Raw genomic sequence first — 22,427 nt, 5'->3', positions numbered from 1 at the left:
AATGTAGGAGGGGGTGCAGAGGCATCCATATGCACTATAAGCACTGACCCTGACTTCGCGTTTGCATAAGAAATGAAGAACTTTTAGGAACTGCAGGTCCCAGGCACCATCTCTGCAAGACTGAGTCTCACTGCAAGGGACGGGTGAAGTCATCTAGCTACACATAAAGCACTGCCTCTTATTTCGCTGTTTGGGACAAACAGAGGACTTTTTAGGGACTGCAGGTGCCATCCACCATCTTTTCTGGACCAAGGCTCACAGCAGTTGGGGGACAGACCCATCTTTGTATGCTATAGTTACTGGCCCTGGACCCACTGCCCGGGATAAACTGAGGACTATTCGGGACTGCAAGTAAATGCACCATCTCTTCAGGACCAAGCCTGAATGAAAGAGTCAGCAAAGCCATATACATGTGCTAAAAAGTGAAGCAGCTGAGCCAGCAGCGCAGAAAGCATGCATGCCTTGGGCAGTCCCATTTTCGCCCATTATTGTCCAAATGAGTTGGGGCCCCATCTCTTGGCTTTAACCTCTACAACAGGTTTGGTGGCTGTTGCCCTGGTATTCATGCATGGACAAACATAAGAAGCCCTCCACTGAGCCCGATCCTTCAACTATTGACACTTTTCTTGCCACAGCTTTAAGTGCCATATTGAAGGTGATTGCCATGGTGAAAAGGCATCTCTTCGTGAATTTCGACGCTCCATCCCAAATTGCTCAGTTGGATTCTGAAAATTGTGTCAATGTATTGGACCCTGAGGAACCTTCACTCCACATCCAAACTGAACCATGGGCTTGTCTCCCATGTATGGACGTTTGGATTCCACCTCTGTCCATCCACCATGTCCTTCTCTCAAATGTAAAATGAGAGCTGCCTTGAATGTGGCATCTACAAACAGAAGCTTTGCATCTTAGGTCAGTGTCTCTTTTACTGATCTCTTGGGCATGGCAGTTGCACCTGATAATGGGTCCCCTTTTCTTCACAATCTTCACTCCATACTGTCTTCTCCTCTGGAGCTGGTTTTTAGCTCTTTTGAAAGCCCTAGAAAAGACAGCTGATCCTATATTGTTTAAATTGATAGGTCTTACTACTTCCAGGGTGGAGCCCCTTCTTTCATTTGGTCCTGGCCCAGTAATAGGGGCAACTCCATAGCCACCAGCCTTTCCTGAGCCCAGTGCTGCACCAGGATTGTTCACCTAGATGCCCCAAGTTTATGAATACCCCTCCACGTTCCCACCAGATTCCACCAGATCCTTGGAACTCTCAGGGTCCTCCCAATATTTGTGTGCAACAACTCAATGCACTCTAGGATGCTAGTTGCTCCTCGGACTTCTCATCATGACACCAAAGAGGCTACTTCTAGGTCCTGTTCCCATTCCCACTACTTTTGCTTTCATTTACTGGCAGAAGTTTGTCCCTATATTGTACTGTTAAATGTTTCTTGGTTGGTGCCAAGGACTACTAAATCCTTTGCTCAACTTAAAAATAAGGTTTGCCATTAACTGACACAGAATTCCGATTTTAATTTAGTTTCTTATGTCAAGATTCTGGTTCTTTGGGTAGTGCTTTGGATAGGTAAGTCACCTAAGAGCTTTAGGGAGATTGTATTGGACTAACCTGTCAATTTGTAGCCCTGGCAACAAGTAGCCTGTTATTAAAGCCCCCTCTTAGAGTTCATAGAGTTGATAGCATCAAAATGCTGCCATTAGTTTATTTCTACAGCCATGTACACTTTCATGCTTCACTCCCTAGCACTTGCCAAACAGCTATTCCTAAAAATCCCTGCCACTTTCCCTATTCCTGTTCATAATTAATGTCAGGTCATAGCCAACTCACCCTCTATTGAGTGACTGATTTTTTATTTTGAATGATTGACACTGAGATATCCTCAAAATTCAAGGCCACAGGGGCCCCAGTCTGTGGCTCACATCTAAAAACATGGCAGATATCCAAACAAATGCTCTGGTTAAAACTTTTCAAATATTGCTTCTAAGATTGGGGATGAGCATTGGATTGAACTCATTATTCATCATGATATTATCTTACTTAGGGAAAAGTGGGCTAAGAAAGCAATCAGCCTGGATTGTTTTCCTGCTTTTCCAAGTTGGTCTATCAATCTTGTTCTAGCAGAGCCAGTGGTGGTCTTCTGGCCCTTTTCAAGGTTTCTCTGCATGCTAATGTGGTATCTATTCTTTCTTCCTATTCTGAGATTACATTTTTTACGAGACATTATTATGTATTTTTTATTCATTTCTATAATGCAGTATTCTTTTAACACGGGTGAATAATTTGTGTAATGATATGCGGCATAGGAATAAAATATTACTGTATGTTTTATGTTCATGATCACCCGTGGATTTTCTAAACACTGATTCAAAATAGTGCTTCATTATGTAAATAATCCTGTGTTAGGGGCCGAAATGTGTCATGGCAGACATTTGCAAATAAAACAAAACATTTAATTTAACTCCAGCATATCTGCAGGCTTTTCTGGACTCAGTGGAGGAGAGATTGGAAATTACACAGGAATAGGTGACTCTGGCCCTCATTCTGACCCTGGCGGTCGGCGGAGAGACGGCGGTCGGACCGCGAACAGACCGGCGGTATTAAAAATGGCATTCTGACCGCGGCGGTCCCCGCCGCGACCGACCGCTACTTCTCCACTCCGACCGCCGCGGCGGTCATGACCGCGGGGCTGGAGTTTGCGCACTCCGGCCCGGCGGTCGTCCCAAGACCGCCAAGGGTATTATGACCCTGCCTACCGCCGCGGTTTCTTGCGGGCGGGAACCGCCGTGCGAACCATGGCGGTAAGCACTATCGGGGCCAGGGAATTCCTTCCCTGGCACTGATAGGGGTCTCCCCCACCCCCCACTACCCACCCGAGTCCTCCCCCCACACCCTCCACCCCCCTGCCACCCCCCAGAGGTGGTACGAACCCCCTCCCCACCCCCACCCCGACATGCACATACATGTACCCCGACATGCACACACCCCCAACATGCACATATACACACCCCCTACACACACATACACAACGGGGACACATACCCGCACACATACATGCCGACATGCGCACCTGCCGAACAGCACACATTACCCATAGACACAGCAGCACCCCCCGCCCGCATACACGCACTCACACACCCCCTCTACACACTCACACGCACACCCCCATGCACGCCCACATCACACAACACCCCCCCACCCCCTCCCCTCACGGACGATCAACTTACCTTGTGCGTTGGTCCTCCGGGAGGCGACGGGAGCCATAGGGACGTGACCGCCAACAGAAGACCGCCAACAGAAGACCGCCACACAGAAATGTGGGTCGTAATTCTGTGGGCGGTGTTCTGCTGGCGTGGCGGTGGAGGTTGACCAGTCTCCACTTTCCCGCCGACCGCCAGTGTGGCTGCTGGCGGTTTTCCGGCGGAACGCTCCCAGCGGTCAGAATGCGCACAGCGGCACACCGCCGCGGTCGGCGGTCTTCACCGCGGCGGTAACTCAGCGGTCTTGCGAAAAGACCGCCAAGGTCAGAATGAGGGCCTCTGTCTCGTGCCCATGCCATCTTCAGTCAGAAGCATGATGGTGGTCAGCTTCACGAGATGTGATGATAGATAGAAAGATTGATAGATAGATAGATAGATAGATAGATAGATAGATAGATAGATAGATAGATAGATAGATAGATAGATTAATCGATAGGTAGATAGATAGATAGATTTTACTTCATGCTAGTTCTTTGTGTCCCCTATCGAAGTGGTGTTGTTGGTCCGCTGACTGGGGTCCCAGAAAACAATTTCTTCTCTCAAGTTCTGGGTTCAACAACCACCATTTCGCAGGTGAGACACCATCATTATTCTCACCTATGGAGGTTGACTGAATCTTTGGACTTGGCGAAGAGAGTAGTAGTCAGAATCATTCCATCACAAAACAAAAACATCATACCGTAAACAATACAAAACATGATGAACAACTTAAACACAAAATCAAACTCCAAACCGAATAAAGTTTCAAAGCTTTATTACAATCCCAAAATCAATGTCACATATATGGTACACAAGGCTAAGTTATAAACATACATGAAAAACATAGGCTGACTAAAACATCTGAAAAGATTTAACCTACTAAACATCAATACTGTTCGACACTCCAAAGAATAATGTAGATTAGAAACAATATGATATGCACATTATTGTTAGAATTCAAAGCAAATGATAGTGGCATCAGTAAATCATCAAATACAGTTTACCAATTTTAGATTTCAGGTTTCAGAGCTAGGCCATTCCTAACACTAACACGAATTTGGACTTGCATATATGGAAACAGGCTAACACATACGGGCAAAAGCAAAGTATAAAAGAAAGAAAAAAATAACTTGGAAAAAATCTACCTAGGATAACTTACTATAAAGATATGCTGGTGTAAGTAACTAACTGAAAAGGAAGCAAGAAACCACATTTAGTTATACCTCTCCTCATGGGACAGCAGAGAGTAGTAGTTCTTCAAGACAGGATGGTCACCTTCTTCCAGCGTCAGTTGACAGCAACATCAGGACGGTGCAGAATCTGGGCTGCACATAGGAGAGATCAGCAGTTCAGAATTAGTTGGCCTTATTAGTACTGAACCACATAAGAGAACAGGATAATTAAGACTATGATGAGGAAAACTCATCAGGGGACGCAGAGAATAGGAAAGCAGATTTAAACAGTGTTCTGGGCATCTTTGGGACAAGCGTAGAACTGACTCTAAGACTTTTCAGGACAGACTGACATCTGTTTGAAACTTCCTCACTAATTAGAAGTACGCACAATTCATTCATTGGTCCTTCAGGTGGGCACATTTTGGATGTCAGATTTAGCATCCCATCACTGCAGATGGCACCACCAAATTATGTAACTTTTAAAAATCTTCTCAGCAAAAGTGCATTGTCATTGAATGGTTTCACATATTTCTAACAAAATATTACATTCTCTAATTATGTGTTACTTGAGATCCTTTCTCACTGCACACAATAAACTAAACCAATACTTTTCACATGACAACTACAAATTCCCTGTCCTGTTGGACAGCTAGAACAAATAACATAACATTGTTGCTTCTAAAACATGTCTCTTGTCTACAACATAATAGGACGTTCAACATTCACATTTACAACTTAGGGAAAGAATTCAGGAGTTTCCATTAATGCTTCAAAATAGATCCTTTCAGGCCTAGTCAAGTTAAAAAGTCTTAATACACATTAATACATTTAAAACATGAATAAACCGATTGGCACCTTGCAATTCACATATATATAAAAGAGAATATTGAGTTGCAAACACTATTTGTAACATGTTAAATCTAATTTAAACGTGCATTTATTTTTCTGCACACATGCAACTCATAATAATACATTTCATTCAATTCAGTATAAGTACGACCAATTTATATTCATTTAAAACACTTTCAATAACACTTTAATATTAATTCACATTAGTACTTTATTTAATATGAATGCAAAACTCTTATGTTAAAAATGGTACACAATGCAAATGGTGACCACATGGTTCACCATATTTCAAACTTGCACATTTTACAACTCGTTATTTTCTCTATTGGGCCTTTAAATGTAGATTAATTTATCACCATATGCTAAATTCTGTTCTACTAATTTATTATTGAAACTTGATCTCTCTCAGTGCCTTATTCATACAAACGGAGACAGCGCCGTAATAAAACTGGAGGAGACCCACTTTAAAGAACATGGAGGGCCCCCGACTCCAGACTCACTCAGGTCAGATCCTGTGCTGAGGGGGCCCCCTGGAGCTCGGGGCCCCTTGTACCACAGGGGCTGCGGGGACATTGTTATGTCAAGGAATGGAGAACATAAATAAAATGTGCGATAAAATCTTAAAATACTACCACAGCCCCTTTGGGGCAATCCACCCAAAACAACAAACACCGATCAACAGACAAGAATTGTTGGTGCTTATCAAACTGCAAAACTTATCAAAATTAGAGAAAAAATGAGGGGGCTCACAACCCTCCCGTGACTTCTCAAATGCATGGCACTGGCAACAAAAAATCTAAACAATTTGTAACACAAATATTCAGGTACATTTCATTGACTCCCCTTACTTGTATATTGATTGTACTAAGAAATCCCACAGTTGTCAGTGTATAAATGCTGTACATTAATTTGCCTTACAACACACTTAGCTACTTCAACACAACTAAGAAAAAAATCTAAAATAGAAAAAGATATAATTGATACTCACCACAATTCCTCCACCTTAAACATTAAAAGAACCCCACTGATAGCCTGACAAAATAGAGAACAATACACAGATAAGATGATGGCTTCCAATACAGAGGGTATCCATGTGGTATAACGCACAGTGTTGCTCCGAGGCAGAGGAAGTTAGTAATCTCTCTACTGTAAATACATGGATTGCTTCTGTACATAATTCTTTTTAACATGGGGAAAAGTTGTAAAAAGGTTACTGTATTTGGTAAGACACTGAAAGGTGACAAATATCCGTTGCAGTAGTAACTCGTCACTTCGGCAATAATGGGGCTAGTATGCAAACATATCATTTTTTCGGAAAACATACCTATTCAGTTTTGCTAGTTACACTACATTCGCATTTGGTTTTAGCATTAGACTGATGGAAAGCTTGAACATAATTGACACACACACACTAAGCTCTTTATTCATGTAACTGAGCAGTTTTTATGAAGTAAATGGGGTAACTTTGCTAACCAAACTTTAGTTTTTTTGATTTTTTTGTAATGATTTAGAAGGACTATTTAAATGATACTGGGTATACACATGACCGACTGAGTTTTCGATCAATCCGATAGACTTGAGTTAAAGAACAGTCATAAACATGTAGACTTTTACTGCTTATGCTTTATTTATTACATAAACAGAACAATTATGTAAATGTGTTTCTGTGTATCAATTTAAAAAATCCCCCCACATACTGTATCATCATGAAATTAAGTAGGGAATCAGGGTGAAGCTGCAGTGTTTCATTTTAATGGGGTGTCTTTGGAGACTGGGGATGCATCGATCGCAGCGGGGATAAATTGGTGCCATAGGGTCCAGCCAAGTTGCACATCCTAAAATACGGCCGGTTCAGGTGACATAATGGCTTTTGACTAAAATATTCCTGTGGAAATTAAGTAAGGTGTACGTTTGACACTGACAATGCTGTATCACGGAGAAGGTCATTGAGTTCCTGTCATTGGGTAAATGATAACTTACTTTCTTGACCATCTTTTCGTGGTTTACCTCACACTCTGACGTCCTACAGTTCAATTACTTTCGATTGGCTGACGATTAATTTCTTTAACCCGAGCCCTGACCGTTTGTACTATATGTATAACAGGGTCGTTTAGCGTTTCCACTTCGCAATGACGAGAAATGTTCAGAAACTCTCGAATCCGGTTGTCTGAGATCAAATGACCACTTGAGAACGAAATTACGTTTCTTCGCATAATTGTCGCCAAAAACGTGCTCTGGAGGTTTTAATAATTTCTGTTACACCGCTTTAATATATATGTGCATGGATACAAAAGCCATACATTTTTGCATTTTGACGTCCATCTTTCCTCTTTTATTATCCGCTGTGTCACCAGATATAAGCAAACTATATGGATGAAATATAGGCGAAAAAGACACTTCGACAGAGAGGCTGAAAGTTATCGTCAAAAGACAAGTTTTGGCAAACCCAATAGGTTTTGCCTTTGGGGCATATTGAATTTCCCAATGCATTTTAAGCAAAATGTTTTTTGCTGATTCTGGAAATCATTGTCACACATAGAATTTAAAAAAATATAGATTCGATGAACCACCACACATGTTAATTATTCTGTCTATGTCTGTGTTCCCTCCTGGTGAGCTGAACAATCATGTATGTCCTCTGGAAGTGATTCATCTTTTTGTTTTTCTATTTGATGGATCCCTGATGGCTGGGGTCTTCCAAGTTCCAGCCATACTGGTTCATGAGCCTATGCTAAATGGTGACTAGTCCTAGTAGCAGCAGAATAATATTGCCTGGGCTCAAGACTTTTAAACTGTGTCACTACAGAGAGATTGGTTATTGGTTGCCCAGATCCCCAAACTGGGGTCTCTTGCCTGTATAATGTATGGAGGCTTAGTATCTGTGAATTAAAGTTACTGGGAGAATGGTGGGATACATTTGAGCCCAGGGGCATGCTGCACAAGTTGATGGCCCTCCTGCAGCAGGCTGTCTAAGTCAATTGTGTGTAATCGAATCCGCAGATGCTGCTTCCTATGCCCTCCTATGTTATAATATGTTATGTTATGTTAAGTCATGTCATGTGGATTTGTAGATCATGGCTTCTCACTTGTGAGGGTATCCAGGTGCTGAGTAGGGCAGGCCTGAGAGGAGGAGGAGATCATGCCTGTTTCATCTGGAGGAGTCATGTCTTGAGGTTAATTCAGAAGTCCATGAGGGAGGGAGAGGCTCTGAGGTGTTGCGGGAGGTCGTTCCAGGTCTTGGCTGTGAGGTAGGAGACGGAAAGACCTCCACTTCTGGCCTTCAAGATGCTAAGGAGGTGTGCTCTTGCCTGGGATGTATATCGAAGGTGTCTGGTGGGTTGCTAGAAATTGTGGCAGTGGTTGGAATTTCTTGGAATGGTCCATAGGGGAGAGTGGGGGCCTAGGTTGGAGGGCCATCAAGAGGCTTCTCAGGGGGGTCGCTGTTGCCCAAGATAAAGAATTTCGTTTTGTCTGTGTTGAACTGGAGACAGTTGTTTTTTATCTAAGCACCGATGTTGCTCATGCAGTTGGCAAAGCTTGCTTTGTTGGTGCTGAGTGAGTCAGTAAGGGAGAGGATGAGCTGTGCGTTGTCGCCCTGACGGGCGTCATGTAAATGTTGGATTGTTGGGCTGAGTAACAATCCTTGAGGGACTCACACATGAGTTTCTTTGGTTCTGAGATGTGGGGGTGGGGGGAATCTAGCTCACTGAGTTCTGTCTGTGACAAAGGAGGATATCCCCTTGAGGGTTGGTCCACAGATACCCAAGTGCTGAAGCCTTTCTGAGTGAGTTGTGGGAGAATTTATAGAAAGCTGAGGAGAGGTCAAAGAGAGTGGAGCTGTTTCTCCTTCGTCGAGGATGCATCTGATGTGGACAGTGGCTGCAATGAGGGCTGTTTCTGTTCTGTGGTTGCTAGATTTAGAGTTGTCCAGGAGTTGACAAATTTCTAGGACATCTTTAAAACTTGCTGTAGATTGGGAATGAAGAGAAACTTGCCAATATATTCCCTTTTGTCACATTAGATTTCCTCCTGATCTAGTGAAACCCACTTACCCCCGTTTCCTGTGTTCCTTTTGGTCCCTGAAGCATTGAGAAAGAAAAAGAGTCCAGTCTAGTTTGCAATCAGCAAATAATCTTGAACTGTCTGTACTGGTCTGACTAGTGACTCTTGGCTTTCCAAATCCAGGAAAAGGTGGCAACTTATGAAGAAGCACTCCTCTAGGATTGTTCTACTATGTATTGCAATATTTGTATAGTGTGCTTTGGACTGATATGCCCCCTTAACACTTCTGGGTTGTCTTCTAGAAGCGTAACCCTCTTGGTTGAGCATGGTGGAAACATTGAGCAGTATGTTTAAGACTTGGCAAGGTACTCTGATCTTTTCATAGCAAACACGCAGTTGTGCTTAAGCAAACATACAGTTGTGCTTAGTCATCAAATTAAACAGAAAGAGATAGAAATTAATTTTCAGAAGTACCATCTTCTTGGTGGCTGTATTTGGATACGAAATTGCAGATTTGTAGTCTGGTCTATATGAAAAGTATTCAATATCACAGTGATTCAGAGGAATACTCCATTCATGTGACAACAATCTTTAAGGTGTTTATGAAACACACACAAGCTATCGGAAGAATGCTTGCAATAATCCTAACTGCTGTCAATTACTCAGAGTAGCATTAAAACTCATCATATCTTTGCCCTTGTTGCCACTTCAAATTAGACCTAGCCATATCCGAATTAATCATGGTCCAGCTCCAATAGAAACAGTCCAGACTGAACTGCCAGTCTAGGTTCCCTTTGAACCAGAACACAAGCAATGCAAGAAAGCTTCCAGTGTCACTGGGCCTTGTCTGTTGGGTGTAGCTTGGTTCCAGTAGCACAATGAGCAACTGACCTCTCGTCTTTTCATACAATTGGTCTCTTAGGGAGCTACATCAAACACCCTGTGTATGCATCTGGATGTCATGCATCAACACCTTTCACCGGGAGTGTGCATCCATGATGACGTATGTTCACACATGTATCATCACTCGTGTATGCCTAATGAAATATATGGGTTACATTTAGTTCATTTTTTTTTCACTGATCGGAGATGGTGAGTGACACTTGGAGCAGTAAATAAAAAATATAATTTTCACTTGAGCAAAAGTGCATTTCTAAAAGCAGAGCAGTCCAGCAGCGAGCATGAGCTTTCAGGCACTCCAAAAAAGTAATATTAAATAAAATATTATGGTCTGCGAGGGGTGGGGAAGTGGGCAGGAGAAGCATTAGGAAGCAGGGGAAGCTTTTCCTCAATGGTCGCCCCACTGGTTGAGAGCCAGCAGTTAAAAAATAAAATTATATTTTATTATCTTTTTATTTTTCAGCTACTGGCTGAGCTGGCATGTGCAGGGAGGGGCAGGGCTATGATATTGGAGGGGGAGGAGGAGTGGAGTGCACTTAAGTGCACATGTCAGTTTGGCCGGCTGTCTTAGGTCAGCCACACTGACATGCGCACTTAGGTTTCTCCATCCTGGGTGTGTTGCACAGCCGGGTTGGAGAAACAGCACAGACTCCAATGAACTGTCTGAGCGGCAGACCAAGCCACTAAGACCAATTCTTGTGCTGCTCTCATGCTAGCTATAGCATGAGAGTAGCACCAGGATTGCATGGGGAGCCTATGTTGGAGCATTTTTAGAAAGTGCTGAAATGTGAGTAGAAATGAGCAACATGGAGCAGATGTGAAGGAAGTTAAGAAGGTAAGCAGCAACACATGAAGGGTAGCACAAGTGAGGGGAACAAGGAGAAACATGGAGAGATGAGTGTGGGTATTTAAAGGAGAGAGTAGCATACAAGGGAGAGAGATGAAAAACACAAACACTCTCAGGAAATTTTTAACACAAAAGAAAAATCAAGCTCCTTGAACATGAACAATGAAGCATTACGAGTCTGACAATCAAACAGATAAACAAGAGGGAATGCTTTAGAGGAGGAACAAACACAGGAAGAGAAAGGCAAACCATTGAAAAAGAAGCAAGCAAACGAGAGTTAACAACAAAGCGAAACAATGAAAAAGATTTGGGGCCAGATGTATCAAATGTTTGCAAGTCGCAAACGGCTCGCAAAATGCAAAATGGGATGTTCAGATCCCATTTCGGAATACCAAATAGCGATGCGACCCATTACCGACTCGCAAAAATTTAGACCAGATTTTGCAGCCCGCAATTAAGAAGTCGCAAATTGCGAATCGCAAACTGTATGCAAAAGCCAGTCGCAAATTATAACTAGTCGCAAAAAGCCCATTTTGCACACCCAGATTACCACTGATTCAGAGCAGGTGGTAACCAGAACCAAAGTATAAAAGGAGACCCAGAAGGCATCTCGGCTACTCAAAATGGCTGAACTATACTGGATTGCATGGAGGAGGAGAGTCCAGGCTGCCCAGCAGAGGAGGCGGAGGCAGAGACAGGAGAGGATATACCGAACCAGGCAGACACTATTTCAACAAACTGAGGAGGAGATTTATGACAAATACATACTGAGCAGCGCTCTTATCTTAGAGATAATTGAACTGCTGAAATCTCAGCTTGAACGCCAGACAATGCACGGCAGCGCCATCCCCACACATGTGCAAGTGCTATGCTCACTGCACCTCTTGGCCTCGGGTAGCTATCAGGGGGTGATTGCTGTGGCAGGTGGGGTATCCCAAAGTGCACTCCCACAATTCTTCAGACGTTTCCTAGATGCCATACTCGCACACATGTCCAGATATATATACCTTCCCAGAAATGAGGCAGAAACGAACAGCACCAAGTTGAACTTCTACAGGGTGTGTGGACGGGGCACATATACCAATTTGCCCACCAGCAAATCTGGAATATGTGTTCCGCAATAGGAAATGTACCCACTCACTAAACATCCAGGTGGTATGCGACGCCCATAATGTCATTACTGACATCGTGGCTAAATATCCAGGGAGTACACATGATGCATACATATTTAGGCACAGTGGGATACACCAACGCCTAGAACGTGGGGAGTTTGGAGAAGGATATTTATTAGGTACTGGCGAGTACACTCTGAAGCCTTACATACATGTCACTGCGTAACCCTGCTAAATTTGCCTCTTTTGACAAACAGGTGACAGTGCATATGCCCTGAGACCATGTATACTCACCACATACCTAACACCTGGCAATCAGAATGAGAGGCGATACAACATTGCACATCGGCGGACCAGAACTGTAGTCGAGAGGACGTTTGGCTTGTTGAAGTCAAGATTCCGATGCCTCCACAAAAGTGGAGGAGCACTTCAGTATGCCCCAGAAACGGCATGCAAGACAGATGCCTCCTGTGCCATCCTACACATCATTGCCACCAGACGTTGGGTATATCTCACCCCTGAAGACACAGATTCGGAGGATGAGGAGCAAGAGCTACCACACCGACAGCCTGGGGATAGAAGCATCGCAATGGAGGCCAGACAGAGACAGAACCACATTGCAACCCACTACTTTGGCAGGTACTTAGCAACCATGAGAAGATTCACTAATGTAATTCACACATAGCCCAGTTGTGTAGTCAAACAAACTAACTCTTTTATTGCAGGAGTATAATGTTGAAATAATTGTGAACTAAACTACAGTATGGAAAAAAACAAGTGTAATCTGACACATTATGTCCATGTGCCTCTGTAACAGTACGTGTCAGTAGCTCACAGCCTCTTGCGACTGCGGCCACCATGGCCCACTCTAGCTTGGTCCCCTGAGCCCTGCCGTGCACTGCTACTCTGCAACACACGCGCATCAGTGGCAGACACACTACTCACAGTGGAGCCCTCTTCACTGTCCTGCGGGGTATCCCCAATGCCCCTTGCAATCTGTCTGGTCTCCAGCAGATCCACCACATGGCTGATGCGGCCAAGTCCTCGTGCCACATCTCCTGCAAAATGCCCCAGTTCCACTTACAGCCTGACAGTGCGCCTTGACAGGAAGTTTGTATTGGTTGCCAGGTGCCCTATGGACACACCTAGCCTGTCTAAACGTGCATCAGTGTTGGGCTTCCTGCGCTGTGCCTGTGCCCTGTCAGCCAACAGTTCCCTGACCAAATTGTCTATGGAGGTAGTCAGATTACCCAAGTGAGTGTTCATAGTTGTGAACTGGTTGTCCACATTTGCCAGCCCATGTGTGATAGTGGTCTGCAGTCTTGAGAGGTTACGATTCATTAACCTAATTTGTCTATTTTGCAGGCGCTGACTCTGCAATAAGGATGCCTCAATTCCCACAAAATCTCATCGGACACATCCTCCCTATGCACAGACTGCATTGTGCAGCGTCATCTACGCACCGCGCCTGATGATCCATGTGTTTGCCTTTCCATAGGCATTGGCCCTGGTGTCCAAGTGGCTGCCTCCATACCCAGAGCAGGATCGTCCATGGTCTCCTGTGCCAATTCCACGGGTGGTGTTGTCCTGCATTCCCCTGCGGTGTCTGTGGCAGCCTCCTCCTGTGTGTCTGTGCCATGTTCCTCTCCACGCACAATGGTGCTGATGGAAGTCCTTGTGGGAGACCTGTGGGACATAGGGGATACACTGTCAGTATCGCACATATGTTGGATGCTTCAAAATAAAGATTTGCCTATATTTTGTCTACTGCACCACATTGCCCATAATGCACTATTCTATAGGTTGCAAAACTGTGAATGGAGCTACTCTGGAGGTGCCAGATGTTGTGTACCGTGATTGTGTGCATAGTGTATATGCTTGTGTAAATGCATTTATTTTGGTACTTACTTTTTGATGTTCCTGGTGCAGAACTGTCTACGTCTCCAATGCCCAGTACAGCCTGCGGCTCCAGAGTTGTCTCCACCATGCTTTTGATTGCTGTAGGGGCTAGAACAGTAGATGGCCCTCCTCCAGTACCATGCATCTCCCTCATGCACTCCCCCACCCTCGTCTTGGTCCTTGAGCGAAGGTTATACCACTTTTTCCGGATTTCATCCAGGATGCGGTGGCTGACACCAGTGGCATAGATTTTGTTCTGGATGTCCTGCCAGATCTTCTTTTTTTGGGTGTCAGGGACACTCATTGCAGCCTTGCCAAATAATTTTTCATGGTGCAGGCAGCACTCCTCGGTCAGCACCTCCAACTCCTTCTCAGAAAACTTGATTTTGCATTTTCTGCCTCCACTGAGTGTCTCCTTGTCCTGTGTAGCCATTGTTGCTGCAGCTCCTCTCACCTGGGTGTGGCTCTGCAGTTTGGGCTGCGTGGGCTCCTCCCTCCTCCCTGTTCCATGTGGTTACTTCCTGGTTCTGATGTTGTCACTCAGAACCAGGAAGTGGGTATTTCAAAAGTTAAATTCCACCTGCATGCAATTTGCGAGTCAGCCGCAATTTGCGACACCTGACCACACCCTTCGTGCAATTTGCGACCTCGCTTTTTGAGAGGTCGCAAATTGTGACCTCGCTAAAAGCGAGGTCGCAAAATGCGGTGCGATTCCACTGCAACTCGCTATTTGGAATAGCAATTTTTACTAGAATATCGTTTGGCAAATCGGAAATAGCGATACGCACGGAGTCGCTATTTCCGACTTGCAATTTTTTGCATTCCTACATCTGGCCCTTGGTCCGTAAGTCCACTGTTAGTTCTGGTATTGCCCATAAGGAACCTAAAAAGAAAGTAGTCTTCTCAGCTTATGTTTTAATAAGGGATTCTGGGATGCCAGAATGCTGGTAAAATTAATCAAGTTTCAAAAAGACACTTGAAAATTCATTAAAGCACTGTCATCAATTACTTTAATGTTACCAACATTTCAGAAGCTGCTATCAGGTAAAAATTGCATATCCAATAATCACTTTCGCCCTATTATATAGATTGTAGACTTAACACAACACAAAGAAAAATAATATTGTTGGGAAGTTGTATACTTATATTTCATGTTTATTTTTGTAGAACATGGAAGGAAAATTGTCAGTCAATCTTTATGGCGATTTTCTTCGGCACTGGAATGATGCCACCCAGAAATATGAAAAAGAATGTAGTTAAATGTCATGTGCCGATTATACACATCCAGACATAAGCCTTTTTAAAACCAGTGAAATGAATATTGTTTTTACTCAACCCCAACCTATACATATGTTGTAAACGCTATTTTAAAATGTAGCAAGCTGTACATGTTTACCAGAAGGTGTTTTTATTACATTTTTCAGGAGCATGGTTTCCAAATGTGTCATTCTTCTAATATAGCGCCTTTCTTATTATCACATTCAGTTTTAATTATTCTCTCAATACACGTGCACACAGTGTACATGGTTTTCTGTATTTTTCAATTCATGTATCCAGGAGGGTAAAATAGCATTTTATATTACATAGTAAACTACAGGATATATTTCAATGGTATATTGCGACACCAAATGAGATACAGAAGAAAAATCACAAAGGTGACCTTACTTAAGGCAATTTACAAAGATTTGTGTGAACTTTATTACCTTGTTTGTTGTAAATATTCAAGCTTAGTTAATACTAAATAGTACATCCAGGAATGTGGTGGTAATTTTAAAGTACTACTATTGGTGGAGGTTGCTCTGAAGAAGGGTTACACAGCTTCTAATTTTGGGAGAAGAGCCAGTATATATTGTGCCTATGCGTCACAGGTCCTCTTTAAGGGCTTTGAGCAGCTGTTTGATTGCCTTCAGCACCAAGGGGACCCAACTCCTGTCCTGGCTAATCTGGAGGTGCTGGCTCAGTTCCACTCTGATGTCACTTTCGATACCGTGTGGGCTTTTTCATTCTTAACTCGGGCTGCAATGACAAGGAAAGGTCACTGTGGACCAAACAATGGTGGCTGCAGGTGCCACAAAAGGAGTTGATACATAAACTGCCGAATGAGGGTCCTTAGTTGTTTGGGTGATGATTTGAATGCTCTGGTGCAAAGGTCAGCTGAGGAAAATAAGATGTTGAAGCCTTTTCAGTCTCTTCAGAATTGATGAGAGGCTGTTAGTCAGGGAGCCACGTTTACCAATAAATCCCAACCCCAAAATTAGCACTCCCAGGCAGCAAGTCAGAAATCCCTATCCCGAGCTGGGGCCAGACTCTGGGTTTTCCAGAATCAGTGGTTCCAGTTGATTTCTGACCAGTGGGTTTTATCAGTCATCAGCAAAGGTTACCGGATTCCCTTTGTCGGTCCTCCCCCGATCGGTCAGCTTCAAGATACCCCATTATCGAAACACCCCCAAAAGCAAGATGCTTTGTTGTCAGATGTGGAGAAGCTGCTCTCCAAAAGGACAATCATCAGAGTGCCACCTGCAGAGAAAGGTCTAGGTTTCTACTCCATTCTGTTCTTAGTCCGCAAACCAGATGGGTCTTTTGGCCAATCTTGGATTTGAAAGCTTTCAACAGGTTGATGAAGGTGGAACCATTTTGGATGAACACTTTGCAGTTCATCATTCCTCTGATCCAGCAGTGCAATTTTGTGGTGACCTTGGATCTAGAGGACACTTATGTTCACATCCCTGTCCATGCAATTAGCCAGAAGTTTCCAGATTTGCTAAGAACAAGTGTTGCCCTTTAGTCTCCCGACTGTTCCTCATACCTTCATCAAGGTACTTGCTCCGGCTGTGGGTGTTTTGCAGCCTCAGGGTTTCTATGTGTTTTCAAATGTTGATGACTGTTTCACATGTGATTCCTCTCTCCCTGCAGCTCTGATGGAGGTGAAGGCGACAATTGTTATGTTTCAGTGGTTGGGTTTCAGACTGAACCTTGCCAAATCACAACTGGTCCCACAACATCAGTTGTGGTTTATGGGGCAGTACTAAACACTCCGATCTGGGTACTTTTTCTGTCTTTTGCTCGGAGAGAGACTCTGAAAAGATTCCTGACAGTTTTCTTGTCTCAGCAGTCGTCTACATCTCGGAACTGGCTAAGGGTCTGGAGTTTAATGGCGTGCACCACCGCTGTAGTTCCCTGGGCTTGCCTACACCTGAAACCTCTCAACAATCATCTGTTGTCCCACTGTGATTCCTCCCTTGGCGATTTTGATTACCTGGTTCCATTTTCTCCTGCTCTGCTTTCTCCCAACTTAGAAAATGGAGTCAGTTTTCAGCTACCTCCTCCATTGCTGCTGACAACAGATGTAAGCCTGTGGATTTGGGAGCTCATTCTGGGCGAAGGGGTCTTTCCTCCAATTGGCTGGAGTTGGCTGCAATTTGGGAAGGAATTCATGTGTTTCAGGACCAGTTGTGGAGGGCAAATCTGCTGATCCATACCAACAAGCATGTGGCTCATTACTGTTTGAATCACCAGGAAGGTAGACAGGTATCTGTCAGTACCCCTTTTCAGGTACATGGGCCTCCTGTTCGGGGATCAATGGATTGACATCTTCGTCTCTCCTGACAATGCCTTCCTTCCAAGGTTGTGTTCAGGGGTGGTTTGTCCTCAGTCTTGGGCAGTGGATGCCCTTTCAATCCTTGGCCCTTGGGTCTTCTGTATGCATGTCCTCCAAGTCCCCTCCTCCCGAGGGTGCTTCAGAAGATTCGGGTGGAGGTGTAATTGATCTTAATAGCCCCATTTTGGCCTTGCCCCCGTTGGTTCCCACTGTTGCTTCTGTTGTCCCGCAGCAATTTTGTCAGGTTATCAGTGATCCCATCCCCACTTCAGTTTCCAGTTATATCCATACCTCTTATCCGTCAACTGAAGTTTACAGCTTGACTCTTGAACGCTTACAGTTGAAAATAATGGGGTGCTTTTCTTTGTGGTAATGGATATTCAGAAGTCCCTTAAAGATTAGATGCTTAAGTTTTATAATAAAAACTGGAGCTTCTTTTTGAAGTGGTGTGCAGCTCATAGGGTGGATTTGGTTTGCATGAGATCTTGAGTTTCTAAGGAATGTATTTTTGAAAAATGTAGCTCCCTCCACTCTGGCTGCTCAGTGGGTAGCTCTAAATGTTGGGGGTCTGGTGCTGCTCAGGATAGTATTGTTCCTTTAGTGGTAAGGTTATTATGGAGTTTTCAGCTCCGCTGCCCTGCCAAGTGTCTCCAATAATTGTCCCTTCCTTGTGCTTACCTACTGTTCTTTAGGGTCTCCAATTGTCTCTTTTTGAGGCTTTACTTGAGACTAACTTGATGTGGTTGTCTGCTAAAATGGCTTTTCTGTTGGCCACTACTTATACTCAACAACTGGGGGAGTTGGTGACTTTACCAATGTCATATCCCTATCAACAGATTCGGCCTGATAGGGTGGTTCTGAAGTTGGATCCAGCTTTTGTTCTTAAAGTTTCTCCATGGCCCATTTGCAACAGGAGGTTATTCTTCCTGACTTTCCTTTGAGGGTGAGGGTTAGGTCTTCTCCTCTTTCGTGTTTGAACGGCTCTCCAGCTCTATGTGCAGCACACTCAGGATTTTACCCTTTCTCCTTCTCTGGTTGTATCTTTTGGCTGGGTCACTAAGGGGAAAAAGGCGGCCACCTATACACTCAGTAGGTGTGTGTCCCAGGTAGTTCGTCAACCCTATAAATCCCTGGATTTGGATCCTCCAAGCCAGTTTCGAGGCGTTCTACCAGACCTGTTTCCACTTCATGGGCTGAGGCTGCAGTGGTTTCCATCCAGGAAATCTGTAGGGCTGCCACCTCGCAGTTGCACCACAATTTTATTAAGAGCTATCACCTTGATGTGTTGCATGCTTTAATGGATAATTTTTCTGCTGTTGTTGGGAAAGCAGCAGTGCTTGATTTATTAAAGTTGGGTTTTCATACTGTCACTGTCTGAAGCTCCTGTCTTGTGTTTGGGCTTGTGAAGTCTTCATACAGTAATGACTGGAAGAAAGTGGTCTAATGAGGGAGTAATGAGCCATTACTTACTGGTAAGCTTCATTACCCCGATTAAGGTCCTCCTCATCCCAGTCATATACTCCTCCCCTCTGTTATTGTGTCTGGTCTTGTTAACAGCAGGCATGGGGGTGGGTGGAAGGGGCATATATTACAATAAAAAAAAAACAGACAAGCATGTTAGTGTGCTTGTTGGGAGGTGGCACCGCCTCATACAGTAATGACTGGGACTAGGTGACTTAATGGGGGTAATGAAGATTACGGGTAAGTAACAGCTCATTCCTATGCTACGAAGTACAGGTGTATAATCTACACCTAAAACCTACTTGCAGTTACTATTTAGAGCTGAAGTAAGACGGTTTCAGTTCTATCCAGTGAAACAGTCTCATTTTGACAATTTCCATGTACAAATGGGACTCAAAAAGGGTTAAACTAGATAGTAAAGCTATACATACCAGTTGATTATTTACCCTACAAATCTTCTTATTACCAGTTATGTGAAAATTCCCAGTTTGTCTGGAAACTGGATTACATGTTTTCCAGTAATTCTTCACCTTCAGTGTTTTTCATCAAAATATTTCACCTGTGAAAAGATATCAAAATAGTCTCAGGGAAAGGCCCCTGTAATGTGTAAAAATGTGCAAACGGATGAAACCAACAAGTCCCATGTTTTTCTGATTATCAGGCCCCAAAACTCAAAATGGCGTGTTAATACCCATCAGTGGCCATATTACATAAAGTGCCCCAAAGGCACAAAAGGCATTTGCTCCTGTTCTGCACACCTCTGAGGCACATTAGTATTACAGAAGGGGCTGCAGATGCTCCTAAATGCACTGCCCCGAGGCCAGCACAAGTTTGCAGCTGCCCTGGGGGCAGCACATTCAGTATAATACAGTGCACTCTCCTTGTTTGCACCAGGTGCAAATTCTGAAAGGTTCCCCCAGTGAAAACAAAGAGAGTGTGCCGTATTTCTGTACTACGACCTCTGGAAATTAGCCCACCTCGCTGAATGTTCTTTACTCATACATCAGGAGACTCATGAAATGGGTACGGCAGTGGTTTCTTTAAGATGCCCCTGACATTGATGTAAGGCTTATTTAGGAAACCTTGTGATAGACAACAACAAGATTTGTCCCTTTAGGAATGTTATTTATAATTATAAACACACTAATACAATCTCAACCCCCAACCAAGGTAGAGGAATGAGTGTACTATAGCTGTAGAACCCAATTTTTTGACATAATAAAACTGTACACATAAATATTTACTCATAAATATTATCATAAATGCAGCATACAATCCACAAAAATTCAGCATTACATATCTTATCAAAATTTGCTCAAACATATAAAATATTTTTTGTGTAATAGAGAAAACTTCATTCATTTAGCTACACATCACCATAAACCATAACAATTACATAGCCCTCATAAACATATTTTCTAGGAACATTATTAATTATAAATAATATTCCTAAAGGGAAAAATCTTGTTGTTGCATGTATTAACCCCACCCCTTTGCGAGCTAGACGGGTATCTTGCTCAAATTGTTAATAATGAACCTTGTGACAGACTCACTGCCTCAACTGCACTTCCGGGAATAGCTGTTGGCAATGAGATGCCATCATCTTACCACATCATGTGGAATTACGACTGCTACTTGATCCCCACTGTATCTGTACCTAAACCTGGATGAATCCAACATCTGGTCACTACTCTTGTCCAAACCCCTGTTACCCTCTCTATCCTCTTCCTCAATATTCCATTTATCCCTCTCCCCTTTCCTTTCTGTTGTACTCATCAATACCTAAATGACCGAATGGTAGCCTCTGTACACATCCACGATATGGTTGGCCACCATTTTTTAGGTTAAATTTAGGATCGCAATGATTCTGCTTTCTATCCCCCCGTCTTGTATACAGATGAATTCTGTTTTGTTACAACCCCAGTTTCCTGTTAGCAGATGTAATACCTATCCTTTAGAAAATGGAACAAGCAGCCTTCCTGCTTCTCTGTTTCATTGAACTTTCAGTATTTTATTTGCACTTGTACTTTGTCATGCACTTACACTTTCTTGAAATTGCCACTCTTCTCTGCTCTGTTGCATTATAATGTTAACACCGTTACTTCTCTATAATTTGCTTTGGTTTTTTATTTTTTGGGGAACAGATCGTGTGTTTATATCTTCATAGGCAGTTTCGGAGGAGAAGGTTATTATGCTTAGTTGGAATGCTCTGTATTGTTTTACATTCTGCCGTTATTCGAACAATAGTCATTGACTTGATCTCACCTCTAGGGTTGATCATTGCATGTATTATGCTGTTTATTGCACACTATTGCTGCCAGTTTTGCTTAGTCACTATACTGATCATAATGTGACTTGAGTGGCTTACACACACCTGTAAGGCTAAAACTGAAGTTGAAGCATTTATTTTATGGTGGCTGCTGGGTAAATAGTGAATTTCCTCTACTATTTACCAAGCCGCTGAATAAATGGTACAGATTATTTATTGTTTGGCCATCAGCCTTGTATATAGGAGAGAAACATCACTATTTACCCAGTTGCTGGCTAAACAGTAGAGATTCTGCTCTGTTTGGCCGGTGGTTGTGCAAATAGCATGGAAGCTTCACTATTTACCTGGCTGTTGGCTAATGAGCAGAGACTATGTACTGTTGGCTGGCAGCCGTCCAAACAGCAAAGACACTTTACTATTTACCTGCCCTGAGGCTAAATAGCAGCCATTGTGTATCGTTTGGCTGGCAGTTGAGCAAATAGCAAATACATTTCACTATTTACCCGCCCAGTGGCTAAGTGCAAACATTTTGCACTGTTTGTCCAGCTGTCATGCAAATTGCCAATACATGTAACTTCTTTTCTGGTTGCCTGCAAAAAGCAGGCATTATGTACAATATGGTCAGCAGACATCCAGATAGCAAATACACTTCATTATCTGGCTGCTGAATAAATAGCAGAGATGTACCTTTTGGACTACAAATAAGAGAGAAACATCATTATTTACTTTTTTGCTGACAAAGCAGCAGACATTATGTACTGTTAGGCCAGCAGCTGTGAAAATAGCAATGAATCTTCATTATTCATTTGGTAGCTTGCAAAATAACAGAGTATGCACAATTTGGGCAGTAGCTATGCAAATAGTAAAAGAATGTCACTATCTATCTGTTGCTGTCTAATCGAATCAGCTGAAATTATGAATTGTTGTGCCCATAGCAGATTTCAACAGGTGCCTATCACCTCCTAGAATTGTGAACAAGGCATGAATGCAATTGACACCCATCTCTTTATGCAAAATAGTGCTGAAAGTGGCGTAAGTGTAATTTGCACCCAAACACCAATAGCTTGTAGAG

This window comes from Pleurodeles waltl, chromosome 5 (genome assembly GCF_031143425.1).
Source record: "Pleurodeles waltl isolate 20211129_DDA chromosome 5, aPleWal1.hap1.20221129, whole genome shotgun sequence".
In the NCBI taxonomy this organism is placed as follows: domain Eukaryota; kingdom Metazoa; phylum Chordata; class Amphibia; order Caudata; family Salamandridae; genus Pleurodeles; species Pleurodeles waltl.
Note: the sequence above shows the minus strand (reverse complement) of the source record.